The following is a 23792-nucleotide window of genomic DNA, read 5'->3' as shown; positions in this document are numbered from 1 at the left end:
TACACCTCCAGTATTTTAAATGACAAATTCAGCCAGAGCCCTTCTAACCACACATCCCAAAGAGCAGAGCGTAGGATTTGTGCTCTGCCATCCCTCTTCATTTATCCATCTCTGCACCATCTTTGCTCTGGTATCATTTGACAGCCCAGCCTTGCTCCACATCCTGCCATGCTGGCCTGCCACCTGGGCAAGGGCTGCCACAGTCCTCTGGATGCAGAGGTGGGACTCACTGCCAGCCACCATCAAAGAAAGCTACCAAGGGCAAAACTTGGCTCTCTTTCCTCTCAATGTCAGCAGTAGCTCACGCCTCTCACCTCCCCTGCCTGTTTAATTTAGCAACAACAAAAATAATTGTAGGAATTTAATTGTCTTTGAGACTTTTTCTTCCTGCAGGATTTGCTGGGAATTATCCAAGGCAGTGTTATGGGGAGGTGGGGGAGGAAATGGGGATGGACAATCAAACAGACATCATCCCCACAACACACACCTCATGTCCTTGGAATCCAGACTAAAAACACTCAGCCTCTTGAGCAGAAATACTCATGAAAACATTTCATAATGTTTAACCAGGGAGTGATATCAGTATCATTATCTGCATTTTATGGCCACAGCACTGACTGGTCATGACATGCCCGAAGTAACCTTTCAGATAACTCTTCCTTCTCATTCTGCCACTGTGTCTCCTGAGTGCAAGTCAGTGCCTCACCAGTGGAGTAATCCCAAACCACAGGCTGCACAGGAGGAAAGGGCTGCAGGAGTTAATATATTAGTATCTAAACACCAGCTATTCTGTTTGCAGGCAGGACAGAGAGGAAAAAATTATAAAGATATGATAAAGACCATGGAATGCAATTCTCTGTCCAAAAGGCAAGACTGACCTCTAACAGCTTCAGTGCACTTGAATTATAGATGCATTTAATGAAAAGGTAACATAAGACAAAACTGACTGTGTGATTGCTTAAATTAGGAACCAAAGCAGAATCCCAAAGAAGACTGAAGAAGAGAGAAGATAGGATCTGAAACTCCAGTTTTCTGATTAGGTATCTTCTCAAACTGTTGGGGGCCCCAGTCTTAAAAGACATATAATGTTTCCCCTGCTCTTCAAATCCAGCCATGCATGGCACTTTTAAACCAAGCTTTACCAAAGCTGAATTTCTTCCATTTTCTTTTGTTCCTTTTGCACGTAAAAGGATTTAGTAATCGGTAGTTGCTCAAGAATAATTCAAATTATTCCTAATTTATTAAAAAGTGTCCCTTAGTTTATCCCCTAGGTTTCAAATTCTTCACATCAGAATTCATTCTTACCAAGGGAAAATTGTTCCCATCATTATAAGATGAATCTAAAAACAATTAGAAAAGACAGGAAGTCTTGAATTTACTTTTTACTGCAGGAAGTGATATGAAAATGCAGCACAAATAGCTGGTTTATTTCTCTAATTGCATATCCGTCTCTTTATCTCCTCCTTTCTTAATGTTTTCAGGTAAAGATCAAGCATACAATTTCTTCCCTATTCCACCATAAAACCAGAGTCAAGTTATGCCCAGCAAGTCTTGATCTCTGCCATCAGTCTCCTACCTGCTGTCAGCCTGTCTGACATCTGTGGGCTGGAAATGCCTCAAACTGTATTCCATAAACTGTCCCACACTGCTGCTATGACTAGTCTTAAGACTGATGGTCCTCACAGTCAATCGCATTTCTAGTGACAACCACTGTCTGAGATGAAAGGTTTTGCAGTGTTTGTTTCGAGTTGCTGCATTGCTACCAGTACAAGTTATTGCATATTAATGCAATGTCAAAAGAAGTTACCATGTTGTGATGTCAGGACACAGCCTTGCCCTCGTTTTGTAACCTCCTCTATCAAGGTATCAAATTTTACTTTCTGGACCACCTTTGAACTGGATTAAAATAAATAAAGTGAAAGGATGCTGTCAGAAAGGAAGGACTTAAGAACACATGGGAACAGTCCCCCAAATGAATGTTCCTCTCACTCTGCTACAATGATGTCCATATCCACTCTGATCAGGCAGGTAGGCTGGGTTAGAGCCACATGTAGCATTTTGAGGGTCACATACTGTTTAGATAAGGCAGTGGTCTGACTAAGAGCCATGAGAAAGCCTCCTACAGTCTCTGTTCCAGTAAGACGGTTTACAGACAAACAATCATCAATCTGCAACTCCTCGTCCCCCACACCATCTTCGCCAAAAACAGAAATGGAAAGTACAAAAAAAACCCTACAGAACCAAGAAGAGATGCTTTAATACTAAACCAAATCACTTGGGTTTTCCAGCACAATACAGGCACTGAGACCAAACTCATCTGAGTGCAATTTCAGTTTCAGCTACACCAATAATGCCAGCTTTGCACAACCACATACTAAGTTTGTTGTGCTCTTTGCAACGTTTTGAAGTCCTGAAGGAATATGTAAATAGAAATGCCTTCACTGAGCTGAAGTCATAAACCTTAAAATGCCAATCATAATTCAATTAAGGACCATTTATCCTATTTCCAGTTGCTTTCCCAGAGAAGCAATCACCAGTGTTTTGCATGTTACCTTTAGCACTGGTCTCATCAGACAACCAGGTTTGTGTTGGCATGGTAGTTTCCCTCTTTGACCGCGGATAAACATTCGCTGCTGCTTTGCAGCTCCAGCCCTGACACGCCAGACAGCCTTAAAAGCATGCACAAGTAAACAAGCAGGCTCAGGCCTCAAGCTCGTAAGAGAAAAAACAGAGCTACTTCAGGTCTACAATGGGAGCCATGGGGTGCAAACACTGAGATTCGTCCCCTGCCACTAGTAAGTCCAGTGTTCCTTCTCCTGCTGCTCCCCACTTCCAATTTTAGTGCAGTCATTTCAGTGAACAAAGCTCTTCCTGCTCTTTCAAACCATTTTTTATGTACTTAATTGGTGCAGATTTGTGAGCAAAATAAAAACTGCCAGTCCCAACCTGACCAAAGACCAGCATTAAATCTGGAATTCTGATTGAGTTGTCCTGTTACCATCCTCCTGGCAAGCTTTTACTAGGCAGTTTGACTGAAACCAGTAACTAAGTCATGATTTAAGACCTGTAAAATACCTGCTTTGCAGTCAAAAATTACGTACACACTGATTTCATGTGTGGTTTATACAAAACAAACTTCCTCTAGAAAATGCGGAGTACAGCTCATTCAGAATCTTCTCTGTCTTATACATGTGGCGGGGGGTACAGAGCCAGCACACATCTGTTTGCAGGAACAAAACACATCCCTCTAGTACTAGACACACTGAGCCAGTGTTTACACACTGATCTGCTAATAAGGAGACCCTGGAATTCCAGAACACGAGATTTATATTTATTGCTATTTTACATTGCCATAGAACGTGCCAAGTTTGGGCACTTTAAATGATGAGGGCTGCTATTGCACATTCCCTTATCAGTCTTTCACACAACTGCGTTACTGAAGCATCCTGATAAGAATGTATAAAATGTCTGCTATGTTTTATAACAGCAAACTCTTCTTCTTTTCAGCTCTGACCCAGCTATTTCAGTCAACAAAGCTCCTTCTAGTTTTTCAAAACACTTTCTACTCAATTAATAGTTGAGATCATACTGACTGTCTTAGAAACTGCAACTCCCCAAAATAATACAGCATAGCTATTTATTCATGGCTTGAAGTGATATTTTGAGGACTACTATTTCACAATATGGGATGAAACATGAACATCCATCTTTTGACGAGATTCAAGTATCACACTTCAGAACATCATACACAGAACATTAACGCACCTTTTAAACGAAGAAAATCAGGAAACTGTGTAACTAAAAGGACCAACTTGCCAAACCCAGCATATGTTTTTGCACTTGCTTTTCCATTCCCAGGCTCGCTCAGATCAATGTATATATAGATAGGCATGCGTGTATGTGTGTATACATACGCATTTGTTCTCAACTGCATCTCCCAGGGAAGTGCCAGTCAGAGGAAGAACAGCCAGGGAGTAAAAAGCCACTTCTACTATAATGAGTGAAAACAGTTTTATTTGTTGTCATTTTGGATTGTCAAGGTCTTTTCTTATTGTTTCTTCTAAAACCTGTCTTCTGTAAGCTTACTCTTTGAAAAAAATGTTTGATAGAAAACTTAGCTGGAACTGAATGTTGAAATACCAAATTATGGAAGTCACCTATCCTTGCACTCATTTCACTCTGCAAGAACCCCATGAGGGAAGGAAGAAGGGAGAGGTTGAGTGGGAAAAGAACAGCTAATTAGCAAGATTTCACAATCTAACTCAACATGCCAGCCCATTTGTCTGTCAGTCCTGCACATATAAACAGGATGAAAAGCAGAAAGTCTAAGCTCTTCAGACTTTTATTCCTCAGTTTCACCATTTCTGTCTGCCTTGGTGCTTCTGTCCCCTCATACAATGTCCCCAGCTGCCTCAGGACTCCAGAGCACCACCTCCAGAACCAGGAAAGTCATTCACATGCAACAGAATGAACTGGACCAAAGACACCCAGCAGGATGTGTTTTTCAGAGAGCAATGAGGCTACAGGCTATGAGCTGCTTAAGATCTTCCCTACCACTCAGTACCTCCACTGCAGCCCCAGCAAGCCACCCAAGCCTGAGTGATGCTTGATAGCAGGTGCAGTAAAACTGCAGGCAGTACCTGTGCTGGCTGCATGGCTGCTGCCACAGACTTGTGGGTTTGTGGCGGCCAGGCTCAGGCATCCAAAGGGTACACAGCATGGCAAGGCTGTACAGACACACTGGTTGGACTCTCACCCGTGTCAGGCAGCACCCTGCTCAGTCTAATTAGCATAAGCAGAGAAGATGTAAGAGAAGAGGGGCTAATTAGCCTGAGCAAAGCACCTTGTCAGCTTGGGAATCTCTGCACAGGGCTTGGATGCACAAATAGATGTACCCATAGTGACTGAGCTTTTCTTGCTCCCTGCAGTCAGCAGGTATTTCATTATGCCCAAAAACTACTTACTGCCGAAGCAACGTGTCTTGTCATGTGAGAGCAGAATGGGGTGACTCCTCAGTTCTTAATGCTGCTTTTTTGAAGCAAAGAACTGCAGGGATCTTATATATCAACGTATGATGCTTTCTCCCATTGCATGTTCTCAGACAAATAATCCAGTCTTCCTTTGCATGATCGTTTTTGAAGGAAGAGGATCCTCTTACGGTTGCTGTGTATTTGTTTATTTCTATTTCCTTGTATAACATTCTAGGTATTAGAAAAGGAGAGGAAGAACACAATGCTGAGAATAGTTTCACTACTTCACTGTACCTTCCCCGTCTCAAAATACTCTCCAGATGGAAAGAGTTTATTTGGAAGTAGGCAAGCAGAAGGCTGACTGAAGAAAAGTGATAATTACATTAGAATAATAACAACAAGAAAACCCAGAGCTAATGAAGCCTGACGGCTTCATTTAATTTAAGAAGAGACTTCACCCTATAATGAAGACATATAAAGCTCTACAGCTCACTCACCCTTTTTACGGATGCCATCAGGAGCAGCAGGACTGCTTACTCAGCCAAATCTCTTCAGCTGAACTGGTCTGACTGGTCAATGATAACAAGAAGGAAGTGCTTGTACTTATATCTCCTTGTTGGCTCTGCAGGCTATCCCTCAGGTTGAATAAAGATAGTTATACAAATGTTTTAATAGTTCTGGTAAAAGTAAAAAGGATCCTAGTAATTTGCGCTGTGGAATTAACAGACATGTCTTAACTCAGAAGTATGTTACGAGGACCTTCCCACTTCAAAAGGCAGCAATACATGACTGAGTGACAAAGAGACATTATTTTGTCTCTTTTCCCTGTAAGAAGCCGATTCTTTAACAAAGTAGTTTGCAGAGCACAGCTTAACAAAAAAAAACCCACCAAAAAACTAAACAAAAAATACTCCTTTCAAACAACATAAAATAGGCCCAAAACATTTTAACAGTGAATATGAAAAGTGTCATCTCCTCCAGTACTCTTCCTGTTGCTCCACCCTGAGTGTCAAACTCCCTTTTACTTCACCAGAGGTTCATGTTACCTGAAGTTTCTTTTTGTCAGCTATTTGCATCAGAAATGATAAATCAAGCTGTCAAGGAGACAAGTTTTATCTGCCAGAGAGACAAACTCCTGAGAGCTGAAGGCTTAAAGCACAATTTGCCCACTGCCTCCATTAAGGCCACCTTCGTTGCAAGGAATCTCCGTGGCTCTGTTTACAAACGTACCCCTGTTCTGGAAGCCGAACCACATTTTGCCCAGCTTCTTTCAACTGACACAGCTTTTGTACATTTTTAGCAGGATTCACTGCAATCCAAACATTGGGAGTGAGACAAAGGGAATTTATAAATCACCACCCCAATTCTGACTGAAGGTTGCCTGGCACAGAAAACCACAAATAATGTTCCTCCCCTCATCTAATGCAGCCCTCACTCCCCAAACAGATTTCTTCCATTACTAGTGCAATAACTTGGTAATAAGTTGCACTACTGCAATAAACTTTATTTGCCATAGTAGGGAGGGTTTTTCTTTTATTTAAAGAGCTGCCAGGAAAACTCATTAGAAATAAATAAAAAACAGTATCTCCAGTTTCCTTAGTCTGTCTCTAGTTCTGACACCTCAACAGGAAAAGAAGCTAAAGGCAATGCTTTCAACTTGCTTATCTTCTCCTTCTTGACCTTTGTGTCATCAGGTGCCTCTGAAACATTCATCAGTGTCTGTAGCTGAAAACAGCAAAGCTGATTAACAACGAGAAATATAAAACTCACTGAGAAGGAAACCTGATAGCATCAATACAGCCAGTTTGAATAAAAGTATCTGATAGTCCTTCCAAAAATATACATCCAGGGTCAACATGCCTAGCAGGCTGCAAACAAACCTGAAATAAATATGAATGAAGAAGTTGTACAGAATAATATTCTGCTACAAAGGGCTCATGATTCCTCTTAACTAACCTACCACTATCAGCAGCCTTTCCTTTTGAATGCATGCTCCAAACAGAAAATGGGAAAAAAAACTCCTCTCTAGGAGAGCTTAATTTATATTCTCTTCTTGCTGCTGCTGCCACAAACATTATCAGCTTTGAGAGAAGCATTGACAGGTTATGAGATATTGTTAGGGTCATCATAGGCGCAGCAAACCAGCTCACCAGTGATGCTAACTATCACAGCAGCACAAGAAAGAGGCTGTGAAACACAAGGAGCGTAAGAAAAGCGGAAAGAAGGCGTGAGACACCTGTGTTTTGATCAGCTTCACCCCAGACACAACCTGCAAATAGTAGGGCAGCTTTCATGCCATGCTATAAACCTGTGAAGGCTGGGCTTGGTTCCCAATGCTTCTTCTTGGTTTCACTGGAAGTCTCTTGGACCAAGAAGAGTTGCCAGCAAGGATCAGAAATTTCTCCAGCTGGCACCACCAAGTTAAAGATAAGGAACCATAAGCTACAGTGCTGAACTACAGGAGATGCTTTTTGTGGTCTCATGGACCACACCGGTATTGTGATCATTAACAAAGGCATTATTCACCTGCCTGCCTTGCTGCGTTTACTCGCTCCAATGCACTGTGCACTAGGACTGCCTGGACTTCTCTAATGCCAAATCATGAAACAAAGCTGACAGCAAAAAGCTGGGGCAGCAGTTAAAGTGACTGCCAAAGAGAAATCTGTTTGCTCAGGCAAAAGCTGTTCTCAGTCCAAACATGGGAGTCATAATCTTACAGCCATTTGCTTGGAAGACAATGAAGGAGAGGCAGAACAGACTGGGAAACTACAGCTTGCCACAGTAGAGAAGAGAACAATCTTTGTGCCCAGATTTCTTTGCTCTGCAGGGTAAGTTTTACAAAGCTGACAACCGGTAGCAACATGTAGCGGCCTCAGGCGTCAAGCTTGCCTATCAAAGACTTGGACTTTAGCCCTGGAAAAATTACAGCTTCTCACTTCTCTGGAACCTATACTGGACAACAAGAAAGCAAGAGAGTAATGAATGACCTAACTAAAAATTATTTTAATACATGGATTGCATACTATAAGCCGTACACTGAGGAGTGCAGGGAGAACTGGGAGGAGATGTAGAGAAGGAAAACATCACATATTGATAGGGACACCATAGCCACAGATGACAAAAGACAACCAGCTGGGGTTGCTACAACAGCGAAGTCATCTACTGGAGTGGTAAGGGGCTGGCACACTGAATGGAAAGTATGGGTCCAGCAGATAAGCCCTGGAGACAAAAGAGGAAGCTCAGCAGTTCAGGCCGGGACTGACAGTGGGGAAAAGGCACCTTAGGAAATCATTAGTTGAAGAGCTAGCCAGCAGGAATATGAAGAGAAAGTAAATGCAAGGAAGCTGCACAGATGTGAATAAAAACAGTATTTGGTCCTCTGGAGCACTGGTGGCTTACAGCTTCATCGCTGCATCCTTCTGCAGGACTTGAAGCCACCCTGGCCACCTCTCTGCTGGGTGGCAGGTGCAAGCAGGCACGGCCCAGCTCTTACCTGCTGTCCCTAGGTGTCCATACACTGATCATACGGGGGATCCCTCACCAACAAAACAGCTCAGCTGCTGCCAGTGGCCAAAGCCTCTCTGGCACCCATGCAGCATGGCTGCGGCTTCAAGGCTAGGAGAAGGGGTGAGCTGAACTGATGCACAGAAACACCCACCACCACCCACTTTGCATCTGCACAGGCACACCTGCCCTGCAGGACTTCTGCAACATCCATTTTAATCCAGTGTTCAACAGCTAAAGTAAACTGCCAAACTGAAGGCCCAGAGTTATGGTCAGAGACTTTTTTGAAGCCCCACAAGAGACTCAAACTGTTTCAGCTTCCTCTCCCCAACGACAGCCTTGAGCTGTTCTTGCCTGGCTGCCGGAAGCCTGTGACGTGAAATAAAAGCCAGGAAATATGACTTTCTGAATAAACATTTATTTGGTGAGAAATACTTCTGATTTTTTGGCAGAGAAACGGCAGAAACCTGAAGCCCTATGTATAGCATGCCTGCAGAGAGCACTTTCTATTTAAAGGGAAGCTGCAGCTGTCTGTAGCTCTTAATGAAGAATAATGCCTAGGAATAAATTACTGCTGTTTCTGAGAGACATTTCTCAAATTAAAGTGATTCTTCCCTTTTTCCCTCTCACTATAAATACCAAGTGGCATGTACTGGGCTGTTGTTTGGAAGAATGGACACATGCAGCTCTGCTCTTTTCTCAGCAGCCTGGTAATTTCCATAGAAAACCATGGAGTGATTTAGCATATGGATAATACCAAAGTGACACAAAAGCAGAGACATCCAGAATCATTAAGTCTGCGTGTGTCAAAGCTTCCCGTTGCTCTTCCAAGGTGCGTACAGCTCAGAAGAGAAACCAGGCATCACTTCCAACCACACCACAAACCCTGAGCTGAGGCTCCAGGAGTGGGAGATGGCTGCTCACAGAAAACCGCCGTGAAAGGCTCGCTAACCTTCAATTTCCATCACTTGCACAAGCCTCCTCCCTGAGGGGCTGCTGCAGCAGCAGGATGGGCAGGCTGAGAAGGTGATGCTCTGGGGAGAGGGTGTGCCTGGGCTGCAGCCAGCATGGCCAGGCGGCTCAGGAAACAGCACTGACATCAGCTCCAGGAGCTGTCGCTCCCAGACCCGTCACAGCTCCACGTGCCAGGAAAAACAGCCGGCAGTCGGGGGGGAGTACATAGGAGATAGGACCCAGGGTAAAGGAAGCGAGGAGGGCCAAGAAACAGAAAAAGCAGGCAGCAGCTCAAAAATGGGATGGAACTGGGGCTAAACCCTGCGCAACCACGACCTGCCAAGACCCTCTCCGGAGTCAGCCCTTACAGCAGCAGGTTCCCACTGAGGGCAGGGCATAGAAAGCCTGTCTGGGCTAGAAGTGGGGATGTTTACTATCCTACCATCTGCAGTTTGCCCAAAATAACAGTTATAGATATGAGATCAACTAAACACGTTTCTGTTATTGACACATACTGGATTTAGAGATTTATTTTCTATTTCCCACAAACTGTGCCAGAGGTTTTCGTCTAAGCACAGAAAAAAAAAATTATGTGAAGAAATGCCTGTGAGTGAGGAACATTAAGCGTTTATTCATTGCTCCTGTTAGAATGTGTTCGTGCTTGTGTGGCTAGCACTCCAAAAAAGCTGTGGCATATGTTTTCAGAAAGGGAAAAAAAAAAAAACTCAGGATACCTACATCCTACCAGAAAATTACAAAACCGTATGCTGGAATACACAAGGTACCCTCTGGCAAGAGCAAAGGAGTCTTGTCTTGCTTAATTTTTACCCTTACTAAAATAAATGTTCCTCCTTAAGGAACCCTCCTGACATCTCTTTTTCTCTCCCCAGAAGTGGAATATGGACTTGATTTGCACAAGCACTGCTATTCCAGAAATGTGTTGCATCCAAATGAAGAGAGCAGGAAAAGGGAAGCGAGAAATTTGTACTGTTTAGTAAACAGGCAGTTTCTAGGTGGATACAAGACACTGGTCCCAATTTACTGCACCCCTCCCTCCTCACACCCCCCTTCCTCTGAAATTTGCCTGGGTGGCAGAAGGAGGCAGCAGAAGGGAAAGAGAACAGCTACCACTTGCAGTGGGAAAGGTTTGATAATTTTCCTCACATCTTAACATGATAACACCCTGCAAACAGGGAAGAGAGAGCAGTATTTTTCAGTAACATCACTGTATGCCAGTATTTCCTTTCAGGAGAAACACTGTACCTCCACACCTCTGGTATTCTTGTCTCCCTGAGAGGTTAAAGGAAAGAGGAGAGGAGGAGCCTAGCTGACTGCCTCCTTCTTGCAGCACTGTCCTCCAAGCAGAAGCCAGGTGACGAAATACACCTCAAGGAACTGCTAAAAAGCTCTCCATCACCTAGAAATGATTCCTCAAAAGGAACCAGTCCTGGATGCCAGGGTAAGAGCAATTCTCAAGAACACTTTTTCCCATCCAGACCTGGTGAGAAGAGTGCTGTTTTTCAGTGCTGTTTTTCCTGCATAAACCCAGGTCTTCTGAGTGTAATCAGGGTTTTGGCAGCACAATAGCAGAACATCACACTGTGCTTTAAGTGGGCTGATTTTAAACCGTTTAGGACAGAGCAGAATGTAATGATCACACTGAAGGCATCTTCAACAGATATTCCATCCCCTGTAATGGCTGATGACTGCCTCTTTGAGTTTATCTGGCTGATCTGGCATGCCACACACCTTACAGGACCCAGGGAATGCTCTTCTTCACCTGAGGTGGTGCTGCTGTTGCTGTCAGTGGAGGTGATTGGAACATCTTGAACAAACATCTCCTGTTATCCCAACAGCTCTACATGCTAGGATGGTTTATCACTATTATTATTATTATTATTATTATTATTATTATTATTATTGGTCCTCTCCTTTTCTAGGATGCAAAGTAAGCTCTTGTGGTTTTAAAGAAAAGTTTTGAAGTGTGAGAATATGCTGATATGGCCACATCTGCTTGGATACACAGACAGGGAGAAGATCCACATCTCAGAGGCCCCTTATTCATCTTAATGAGCTACTAACTTGGCAGCTTAATGGTAAGTAGTAAGTAACAATTCCAAATGTTGGCTTTGTTAACTATTTCACTGTAGATCAAAGTGGGTGGGAAAGGGAAGAGATGATAAAAAATTTTCAGTGACTTCTCTAATATTTATTTTGCAACTGGGTCTTGGGAAAGCAGCACCACTTAAACTCTGTCTTAATCTGCTTCCCAAAGCCTGAACCCAAAGGGAAAAGTAGAGCAAAGGAGGGCATCCAACTCTGAGGAAGCTAGAAGGCATGCCAGAAAATACATTTACTACATTAATGGAAAGTGCACAAAATAGTTTGCTCAAACTGGGAGAATCTACATCTTGTTTTATCACTACTAACATCTTGAAGGACCACTGCATACTTTGGGCATAAGAATTAAATACTAACTTGCCTAACTTGGAAATTTCCATGGTTCTTTCCTAAGGAAAAAATAAGGATTATTCGAAAACCTGGCAGGCAGAGAATGCTTGTTTTCCTCTTTTTGTGAGAATGTTTACATTTGATCTGCATGTTTGCCCATTTCAACCCAGAAAAGCAGTGGGCTTCATAAGAAAAACAATCCCTCATGGGATCATTTTCTTTAATTAATACCACAGCTGAATCAAGGTCTCAGCTGAGTGACGGTGTTTCCTTCAGAAAGGTGTGCTACTCCAATTCCCATGAACACAAACCCTTGAGAGGAGCATTTGTATTGGAAATACTCAAGCTAATATAACAAACTGACCAACTCGAGTTTGGAATACCAGGCAGAAATAACTACATTTGCATTCCTCTAATCTGAAAGTAGTCAAATCATTTCAACTCTTGTACAAGTGTGCATAAAACTCCTAAATGTGACCTGTAGATTCATGAACTGTTTTCCATTGTATTTTTCTTTTTTGTTAGGCTACACAGTCACATGGACTTCCAATCCAGGCTCACATATTTAACTAAAAAGCAATAGCAGTATGACAAGTAACTGCAGTAGTCCAAAAGAAACCCACCATCTTTCCTTAGATAACACTAGTCTTCCCTTAAACCCATTAAAAGAAAAAATAAAAAGTAAGAGGGAGAGAAATTCAAGTCTTTGGTGCTCAATGGAAGCACAGGGAAGAGACCAAACACTACATGGCAGATACCACCTCCCAAAAGACACAATTGGAAGTACTTGTTATCACTGCTAGGAACTCACAACATTCACTATGTTCTTCTTCAGGGAATTCTGGATTATCCTTTAGCATGAAGAATTTTCAGAAGCTGCTGGATTGTTCACAGGTCCTCACTGGCTTTCCTCTTTCAAATAAAGTAAGGTAGAGCTGTAAAACAAAAGCAAAACCAAGTAAGAAAGGAAAGCAAGGAACAAAAAGTGGAAAATCCATAGAGCTGTTTAACAAATGAACAATTGACTCCTACATCTCCTGGAAGCAAATGATTTTTTAATGAGCTCCCAAGATGGAAATTCCAGTACAGAGTGAGTGTATGGCAAACACTGACCTAGGATAGGAACAGTCATTTGCCCTGTACATATTATTACAAAAAATTAAAACCCAGTTCAGAATTGCTGAAACAGATAGATAATTAAAATAATTCTTGGATACTTCTGTTGCTGTATCTAGAGAAAGAAAAAACTATTTCGAGTTGTTGTTTAGAAAAGTATCTGCAAACAAAGTCCACAATGTGCAGAGAAATCCACAAAGTGAAGATTTTTGTTCTCAATGAAATCCTCTAAGGGAATGCAAATACCTATCTATTTTCATGGTTATCTGCAATATTATAACAGAGGAGTACTGAACCAAAAATACACACACAGATTCTTGCTGTTCCTCAATAGGAAGTATTTTTCATATTCAAGATTCTTAATATTGTGTGGTTCTTTATTTGCTTTTTTGACAAAATTTCATTGTGACCAACTCCTAATTTAATTTTTTTTTACCTACTACGCAAGGTATCAGACTATCCTCAACCTTTTTATTGGGCTCCGAAGAAACTTCTGGGTTTAATTTTTATGAGAACCCCACAGAGAATACTTAAAATAGAGTGTGTATTTCCACAGGCCACAAATCGAACATTTTTTCCTTGAGCCAGGTTCCCATGATCTACTTGTGCTTCTTGAATTCTTAGTTTCACTTTGTGCCACCAACATTTCCTACCTCCTTAATGTAAGGCTTCTCAAATGTTTCACATGTCACTTGAGGATTTGCGCACATGGATCCCGTCCTACCAGCCTTATGGTGGAATCCACGTCCTCGAACCAAAAACAAGTGGAGGACAAAACTCTACACCTTAGACAGCGCAAACTCTCTTCATTTTTTGGAGGAAACAAGGCAATCTAGAAAATGATTCATTTGACCTATCAAGCATCTGGTTTAGGACAGAATGATTCACTCTCTAGAAAGGTCTGGTTCTCTCCATAAAGTGAGTCTAGACACTGAGCTCAGATTAGATGGCTACATATGAATGCAGATGAATCTCACATTACTGAAGGCGGGAAACAAGTCAGACAGATGGACAAGTGCAGTTCGTGGGTGAAGAGAAGAGAGAAGACAATGCAAGGATGAAAAAAAAGTTGCTATTCAAAAGAAGTTTACACCTATGACTGTTTTAGTTGAACACACAAAACAACAACAAAACCTTTCAAAGCAGTATCTGCCCAGCTGATCCAGTTTTGGTGTAAGACTACTCCTGGATTTACTGGCTAAGGCTAAAACCTGATGGAGCAGTGTCTGTAAATCTGTATCCAGCTGGCTGGGACTCAGGCAGGCACCTGGCAATGATGACAACAGTGACCACTACTCTCAAGGCACATGTGTCTTCATCGTCTCCCTGATGGAAAGTAACAATGCAAGATACCTGTTTCAAAAATCTTCCCGTTTTAAGACACAGTGGTTTCTCAGGAGCTACAACTCCTGTGTGACAGTCACCGCTACCCTGATACCCAGGCCCTGGCTTCACTTCCAAGACTTTGGTCAACAGCTTCTCTCCTCTACTGAACTGGGACTCTACTGCTTATCTGACAGAGAAACACACCATCAGGAATGGTCTCACAAGATTTTTAACTTTAGAAAGCAGACCAAAGAGAGAAAAATAACTCAGACCTATTTTAAAAAAAGCCCTTGAAACCTTGCCTAAAACCAAACCAATTTATTTTCAAGCCATTTATTTTTTTCTTTACGTTACAAGAATCTCACAATTAAAAAAACTGTTGCAGCTCGAAATACTCAAACCATTTTGCTTCTAAGTGTTAAAATGAAAGATTGCAGCATTTGCAAATTACTTATGTTTTTTTTCCCCCCCCAATAATTTGGCAACCCTAAAAGTTGAAATTTTTATTTCTCATCTCTTGTCATTCAGCATTCAGGGGAACCTTTAAATGGAGTCCAAATGACTATGAAAAAATATTTAACATTTCCAACAAAAATAGATGGTTTCCAATTATTTTTAGTAAGAGCAGGGAAGTTTACTCCTTGCAAACTCCTGCTTGGATAGACTCCTGTGAGCCTCCCTGGAGAGTCAGCTGTGCATAACCTCGGGCTGACACCCACCACACTCAGTGACTAACTCCTTCCACTAACTTCAACAAGTGGGATTAGGGTTTTGATTCTGTTCAAGTTAGCAAGGCTCCAACTCCCCAAACCAGGGTTTTGATCACTGAATCAAGAGCGAGGCTGCTTGCTAGCTATGCAGTGATCTTGCTGTCAGACTGGACATGTGTCTTGAAGACTCTAGAGCAAGGCACACAGAACAGGCCACAAGCAGCACCTGTGCAGTGGTGGTAGATACCTTCTCCACACACTCACATTTCATGGGAAAGATGACACAAAGCAAGGTAGCTTACACCTCAGGCAAAAAAAAGGGGCAAGAGACCTTGTATTCACCGCTGGGTGCCTTTGTACCATGCACACAGCCAGTTATTACGGAGCAGATGATAAATTCACAAGCTAGTTTAATCTGCTACAACTTGCTCACTTGACCTTACCCATAGGCACTTCACTCAGTGAGGGCCAAGGCATGTCTGCCTGCAAATGTTCCCAGGTACTTTTATGCTTAAGATTCAAAGATAGCACAGCACAAAATTCAGGATACATGGAGAGATGCTGCCTCTTGAAGCACAACCCTCACCTGAAGAGCCGAGCACTCAGTCCCTAATTGGGACAATCTTTTTGATATGCAGTTCTCATGGGCTCTGATGACATGCTCTTCATGGAACATGTACAACAGTCATAACTTGGAGGGACCAGCAGAGAAAGCTGGTTCACAGTACAGTTAGGTCTTAACCAGACTTTGTGACTGAAGTTTCAACGTGATCAACAAATCATTATCACATACACGGTTACCGATCACATCTCCACTATAAATGGGAAGCGTTACCAAGGAAGCTGTTTTGCATGGTCTCACAGCATTATGGTTTCTCAAATATCACAGCATAGCCCTGTCTTTGACAGCTAAAAAGGACATTGTGCTGACAGATTAGAAGTGTAATTGAGACATGAACAGATCTCAAATCAAAGAACATGGAAGTACTTCTCGGGAGTATTTTGAGACTAAAATTGGACCCCAGGGCAATCAGCAAATAAGGACTGTAGTACATGCAAGCAACTGCAAATTGGCAAAACCTGAAAACCAGAAGTTGGCTACGTGCAATATCCTGTATTTATTCCAAGAAAAGGTCATGCTCTCCCATCTTGCTTTGAAGATCAGGCAGTGAGAGATTACCATTTTACTAGTCCTTTCCTGCAGGTTTTTAATTGTCATCCTTTGCTCTCTTGCATGACATAATTTGGTTTCCCTAATTCACAAATCAGCATAAGCTAATAAAACTGTTTAAGAGACGGCAGCCTTGTGCCCAAGTTGTTTCGTTTTTCACTATTATCCCTCAACTAATCCTTCAACTCAAATAAAACCATAATTCATTTCCTGCTTTATTCTCCCTCTACATGAAATAGTTTTAGACAGGTTCAATCCTGTCTCACCACAAATGGGAAGGGTGAGGTTTTATCTTCTTGGAGTGTGCATGATTTCAATTACCTAATGTGTGTATCATCTATTATGTCAGGAAAAAACTTCTAAATTATTTTCAACAGGTTTAGCTGACTTTACACAATGATAAAAGATTCTAATTGAAATTAAAAATAAAAAAAAAAAAGAAGAAAAAAACCAAAACCCACAAACCAACCAAGAATTTACTATCTTTTAGATTTCAAGTTAATAAAAGCCTCTCTACACCAGCCATACCAAACTTTGCCCATCTGAAAATCTTCTGACATTTTGTCTAGCAAAGGCTGCTGCTGATGCTCTGCTAGTGTAAAAAATACTTAAGTTCCAATTATGCCTACTTTAATGTTTTGGTGAAGCAGTATCACCTTAGGACAAAAGAAGTTTTGTTTGCATAAAACAGGCAGGCATCACTCTGATTTCTGTTTAGCATCCATTCCTCATCTGAAGCTTGATCCTCCACAGCTTTGTCATGCAAACAAACATTTCCCATGGTTTTGCATGTGGTCGACACAAGGTGTTACAGCCACTTTGTGCTGGGTGAGTAACTATCTGGGTGCATGGGAAGAGTAAATCAAGTTGTTAGCACTTTGCATATATCCTGCAAGTCCTAAACCAGAAAAACAGCACGCAGATCTTGGGGCTCAAACAAGGAAGCAATCCATTCTTCCCCATGATTTGTAGCAGAAGGAAGAACATCAATGTTGCCTTCCCCATCTCTGTGAACATGGGACATCCCAGCCCAGACATCTTTCCTATGTGAAAAGCATCTCTAACATGAGTGCCTACTCAGAGGGAAAATGCAGGACAGGAACATCTATCTGCAAGCAGTACAGAGATGGGAGCAGCACCTGGGGCTGAAAGGGCAAGGCTGCAGCTCACACCCTCCAGTGCAGGAGCCACTACTGTAGATGGCCACTGACTCTGCACAGCTAACGTTAGCTGTGAGTCATCTAGAAATTGGTGTCCTGAGACTTAATCTAAAGACCATTATTCATCATTGCTTCACCCACAGCAGGTATTTTTCACGACTTAAGGCTCAGGTAATCCACCACTTATTTTAGCATCAGCCTGTGCAAACAGACTGAGAGTTTTCAGCTGTACTCACTGGACTCATCTGCCCTTCCAAACCTCTTCTGGAAACCATGGAAGCAACTTTGCTCCCAGAGCCATCTCCACTGCTCTTGTAACCTCTTCCCTAATCTCAACACCTTTGAACAAGTGACTGGAAAACAGATGAAGGTTCATCACCGCAGTTGTACGTAGGAAAAAATGCAGAACAGCTCAAACTCACACTCTGGATTTACATGATGCCTAATAACAGTGCAAACATTAGTCTAACTAGGACCTCAGAGACATCACTTTTACACAAATAACTGCAATCATAATCATACTCCTTATTTGTACTTCATTAATACCCAGTTTTTCCCAAAAGACTTGAGGTTAGACTGTGCTTAGGCTTGTGCTTCTCTTAGTGGGCTTAGTTTTGAAGTTCTATGTGATTTTCCTCCAGAAAGGGAGTGCAACATAAGGTACTAAAATAGCAGGTCAGGAGGTGGGCTGTGAGTGTAACACACAATGCCAACAGGTGAAAACTAAGAGGAGCTTGTTCAGGTTGTTTTGTCTAAGCAGCAACAGTGCAGACCCATATGAAGAAAAATACCTCACAAATACTTCCTATCAGATGTCAATGACATACTTCTTTATAAGAATCCATCACCTTATTCACATCAGCACTCCCTATTTGCCACTTTTTCATGGTTATCAAAGCAGGAATACTGGTAGGTGGGGGGGAAAATTTCAACACAGATCTACATTTCTCTTAGGATGCCAACTTTCTTCATTCTCATACAGAGGTTTAAAGTAAAAACATTTCTATTGCCTGTGTGTTTGTAACACACTCATTCCTACAGATCTTCTGAGCAGAAGAGATTGAAAAAAGAATGCAAATGGTCCATAATAATTCAGGCTGAGAGCCAGTAATGTTGAACAGATATAAGCAATAAAAATAACCACTCTGGATGCTTCTGTTACGTGACACAAATATTTCTCTTTTTCTTTTATGGAAGCTATTATGCAAAAAATGCAGCTCAGCCCTGAGTGGAGACAATGAGCCTCCTGCATATTTGAAGAACTGCAGCACCCTATTAACTTGCTACAGATGAGAGGAATCTCAAGGGCCTTCATAACACATACTGACACCTCTCATACGATGGCCACAGCTCTCGTGCAAAGATGGTGTTGAAGGGGGAATCCAAATGATGTGAGTTGCAAACAGCAGCAGCACAAAAAGCAATGGCTGAGATTCTGTTTAATTGCAGTATTTTAAGTAGCCAGAGACAAAAACCTCCTGAAGAAGATTGTTAATGCTACAAACCAGACAACCAGAGAAGAGGCTTGACCTCTGGTGGCAGCAATAATTCCAGGAGATGTCCATGGGACCAACTGCCTGGTGCCAGTAAGATTTGGGTCTGGGCCATGGCCTTTGCCTTGCTGGGTTCAGCCACAGGTGCCCAGAGCTATTCATCTGCTACTTACACAGAGTTTTCAGGGAGCAGCTTCCCCATCTCCTCTACCTGTGCAGCATGCAGGGTTGAGGAGGACCAGACTTACACCAGCTGCCAGGCTGGGGGGACACACACAGGCACAGGCACAAACAATGCCACCACGTGAGCATCGTTTCCTTAGGAAGCCAGCCCAGAACGCACCCTTAACCTTCTCCCCGCTTCCAGTGCCGCCACGTCTTCTGCGCTGCTGATGCAACGTGATACAGAGCTGGAAAACAAAGGCACTATTGACTAACTTTTTTGCAGGATTAATATGACTATGCTGGCTTACAACAAAGATTTCAATGATTTCGACACTGAGCGCTAAGTAACAGGAACACGACTTGGCAGTAATTCCAGAGATTACCTGTTGAAACATTAATGACAAACATCTTTTGATGTGGGCTGCTTTATGTGGTGCAAAAGGCAGTGCTGTAATTATGCATTTCCCTTCTATGAATCTAGTATTTAGCAGTAAAGCATTGCTGGGGTGGGGGGGGGGGGGCTGCACACGTGTATGTTTGTGCACATGTGTGTGTGTGTGACAGGAAATACTCCACAGCTGAGCCTGCAATTTACCAGGGTGGCTGCACGTAGTAAATCTGCAACAGTGGAGCTCAGCCTGTTCATTCATCCTGCACCAAGCAGAGGGCTAAAACAATTGCCACGCTTAAGACAAATGTCAGTGTGAGTCATAGCAGCCGGAGCGCAAACATGTTTGCTGTCGGGTGAGTCAGAATATCACATCCTGAATTCACAAATCTTCCTATAAATAATAATTTCTGAAATTGTTGCATTTCTTTAATACAATGCAATTTTAAGTATGATGCCAAATCCATAAAGGTTTTCCTGACTACAAATAATTTTTTTTTCTCCTAATCCCTTTTGTTTCTTATTGCGTGTATCTACCTACAGTAGTAGGTTGTCTATGGTACCTGAAGTGGTAAATGCATTGATTCACACTTCAGGAAAATGCAAGCATGGCTCAAAATATGTCCAAATGAGAGACAGCCTCATCCCCCTAAAAAATAAACCAAAAAACTAAATACATGCAGCAGGACCTTCACTTACTGGATATGCTTTCTACATCTTCTCTGATGCTGTAATTCTGACAAGCTTTAACATGTTCAGCATTCAGAGAAAAAGAACAAAGCAGCTGAGAAAAGGGGTGAGAAATGCTGGAGAAGTGGTCAGAGAGGCCAGGGCAGCATGGTGCATGTGAGCAAGGAGAGACTGTGCCTGCACTGTGCCCCACAGAGTGTGCACCCACAGCCAAAGCACCATCCCTGCTTCAGGGAGTGCTCAGCCCTAATGCAGCATGCAGAGATCATTCCTCCCCACGAATACGAACATACCTGGTAACAAAATTAATGCACTGTAATAATTGGCAATGATTATCCTTGACTGCCTCTAATTCAGGAAAGTATCTGAATCAGAAGTTATGCAAGTGCCTTTTGAAATAGGGCTGAACTCCAGGATATGACCAAATTTATGCAGGAGAGTCCTGATAAAGATACGTGTCGTGTCTGTGAGCAAGGGGCAAAAAAGTGTTTTGGGTAAGGTTTTTGGGGGGATGTTTCTAACTTGATTTTCAGTTGGGAGTTTATTCTCATCTTACATGAAAGGGAATTCATACACATACAAATCTCCTTACATCAAATCAAGACAGTCTTGCTTTCTTCTAATTGTTTTGTAGAATAACCACTCAGAAGTTCATTCCTGTTATCTTTCTCAGGCAAAATAAAAGGCCTTTTAGAAAAATTTTATTGCTAAAACAATGAAATCCTCCTGGGAATGACTTCGTTATGGAAATCAAGTGACAGTTTCTTTTATCTAGCCAAGCAGCAAGTCTGCATTTATAAAAGGCATTCTATGCACGAAGTATAGTGAGTAGGAGGACATGAAAATGCTATTTTTAAGATTTCAGCGTTCCTCCCATACAGATTTCCTGGAATAATAACAGCAACAACAATAATGATAATTAATAAAGCCAAAAAAGGAGTATCATCTTAAAGATGAGTGGCATGTGAGAAAGCAAATTGTAGTTAAGGACTTGTAAGATTTAGGGTCAAATGTATGGTTCTTTCAAATAAACTGGCATTGTGCCATGAATTTCACAGGGTTTGAGATTTGCTCCCTAAGTTTCATACTGCAGTTTTTTTTCAAAAAAGGCAATAAATTAACATTATGTGCAGCATATGCTGCATGTCTACCATTTGTTTTCTTGCAGCAATTGTTATTTTCAGAAACACCACTAAATGAGAAGTTAACTGTGGAGCTGATGCTATCACTGTATTTGGGTAAGTGACCATGTCAGCTTTTGGAGCTGGGAAAGAAAGGGAAAAAAAACCCTGAAAAAATCCAGGGCCAAACAATGTTTTCAAATCCAACAAGAATAAGGGTATGATGCAGACTTTGACCCAAAGCTTAAAAGAAGACACTTAAAAGATCCTTTTCTGCTTTGCTGACCTCTGGACCTGTCTCTCAGGACACTCACAGAGCAGAGATGTTGAATTAACAAATACAGGGAAAGTGCAGGTCAAATCCTTCCTCTCTGCCAGGAATACCTGTCTCCACCACACTTGGAGTGCAGTTTTCCGAGGGCAGAAGTTAGCCCCCGTTGCCAGAAGATTGTTACTCAATTGTGCTATTGTCTACCAGCAGTAATTAGGACAAGAGTCTGCATTTCATACCTAATAAAAATGAATGAAAGTGAGCAGGCAGTAACAAAATGCCTGGGACAATGCCGAGGTGCACCTGAAACCTGCTGGAGCGCTGGCACTTGAGGGTAACCCCACCACTAGGAAGCCCCCATTTCCCACGAGATTGGAGCCAGGCAGAGAAGCCACACACGCTGTCTGTCCCTCTCTTCCACTCGGCAGCTCTACACAGACACACAATGTTGTCTGGCACTGGCTCGTGTTTCAAACTCAGGAGCACCACCCAGCACAGGTGCCTGCACAACCCCTGCTCCCACACACCCTGCTCATGATGGTGCCATGAGGTACCAACCTTGTCCAAGTGATTTTCATCCACATTTTTAATCCAGTGCAAACCCCTCAACAATAGCATGAAATGTGGAGGAACCAGCAGCCTTGGCATGCTACTAACCCAGTGAAAAATCTGCCATATAACCCATCAGGTATGTCTGTTCCTAAAAGATATTATTTAACAACCATTCAGGGCATGTTTGGAGGCACTTCCACTCTCTCACTCACCTACAAGACAAATTTTCATGTCATTAACCTTTATTTGCCTTTTAAACAGTAAAATGTAAGTCTATTAAACCCTCCTATTTGATATTTTGATCATCTCCATCTGCTTAATGGGAAATGTACAGTGACAAGACAGGAAAAAAAACAGGTATGACTGGAGTAAGTTAGTGATGATTTCCTTTTTTGTCCATTGCTTGCTGCCAAACATGCTTGCTGCTGGTCACTTGCCTCACTCACTGCCAACAAGTGCTCAGCTGGGCACGTCACCAATATTTAACCCTCAATAAAATTAAATCATAATAATCCTTTGCACTCATTTAGGGTTTTACATACCACAAACACTGTTGAAAAAAAATTAACTGCACACTCTGTAATACCCCTGCAAGGTAAATTGAGTATTGTTATTCATACCTTATGCAAAAAAGAATTTCACTGGAAATGGGATAATTGACCTGCCCAAAGCTATGCAGCACAGGTGTTCCTGTTTCCTGGTTCTCTCTCTATGCCAACAGACCAGTTTCAGCCTTTTCTGAAACTCAGACTGAGTTCTGCCTTAATTTCTGCCTCTTTCTGCTGCTGAGGGAAAGCAGGGAGCAGGTTTCTGTACCCAGTGGTATGAGTGATACATGGGTGCTGTCAGAGCGATTCCTAGCTACATGGCCTGTGGTGGGACCAGAATCAACAGGACTGCAGCACTGCTTTTTCTACCTCCCTGTGGTAAGCAAGGATTAGCTGCAGAGAATTATTTTATCTATATTGGGTCTATAATAATTTACTAGTAATTTGGCAAAAGGAACATCAGAAGTCTTTCACAAAAGACTACCGAGTTTTAGCTTCTCTGGATGTCTTCTACTACTGCAAGGAAGACAGTAGAGGACTCAGCAGCGTACCACACACTGCTCCTCATCCCTCTCTCTTCCCCTCAACAGTAAAAAAGGGTAGGACTAAACAAATAAAGGCTTCATCCCAGATAAATGACAGCAGGGCAGGAGCAGTGCCCACTGCCTGCTCCTGTGGGCTGCAGCTACTCCTGCTCACTGTCACATGGCAGAAAATGCCACACTGGGCTTGCCTTCAGCCAGCACTGGCGTATTGGATGGACCTGGACTGTTTAACCACCACTCTGAGGTGAAAACCTTCATATGTCATGGGCTGGACAACAGATTAATGTAGTTAGAGATCCTGTTACAACACCAGCTGTTCCTCCTGCACCACGGCCAACAGCCACAGTGTAGGTGAGACCCAACCATGGTTACTGCATTAGAAATTAGAAGGGTTTTACCTGTAAAAGATGTGTACACTTATGTACAGTGACACAACTAAAGCAGAAACGTTAACTGCTAGCCCTGTGGATGCAATTATCCCAGTTCAAAAGAGGGCTTTTACTGGCAAAGCTCATCCCCGTTCACAGACCAAGCAAGCCCTACCTTTGATCAAAGCAGTTAAGACTGGAAAAGCACTTGAACACACTGATCAGCTTCTGAGCTAGGACAAGGCTTAAGCAGAGGGGTTTATCTCTCACAACCACTCACTTTTAACCA

At 42.4% G+C, this 23792-nt stretch overlaps 1 protein-coding gene across 14 annotated transcripts in view; it reads right to left on the bottom strand.

Annotated features, from left to right (window-relative positions):
- The window catches only part of ATXN1 (ataxin 1), a 368490-nt gene that overhangs the window by 79633 nt on the left and 265065 nt on the right, over positions 1–23792 (bottom strand). For all 14 annotated transcript variants that reach the window (XM_088066906.1, XM_088066525.1, XM_088066474.1 and 11 more), the window contains one exon: positions 12691–12814. The gene's annotated coding sequence lies outside the window, so the exon portion shown is untranslated. The remainder of the gene's footprint in view (positions 1–12690; positions 12815–23792) is intronic.

This window comes from Pseudopodoces humilis, chromosome 1 (genome assembly GCF_049639895.1).
Source record: "Pseudopodoces humilis isolate 2021_Gansu_Grassland_sample_001 chromosome 1, ASM4963989v1, whole genome shotgun sequence".
Classification (NCBI taxonomy): Eukaryota; Metazoa; Chordata; class Aves; order Passeriformes; family Paridae; genus Pseudopodoces; species Pseudopodoces humilis.
This window is presented reverse-complemented; position numbering and strand designations above follow the sequence as displayed.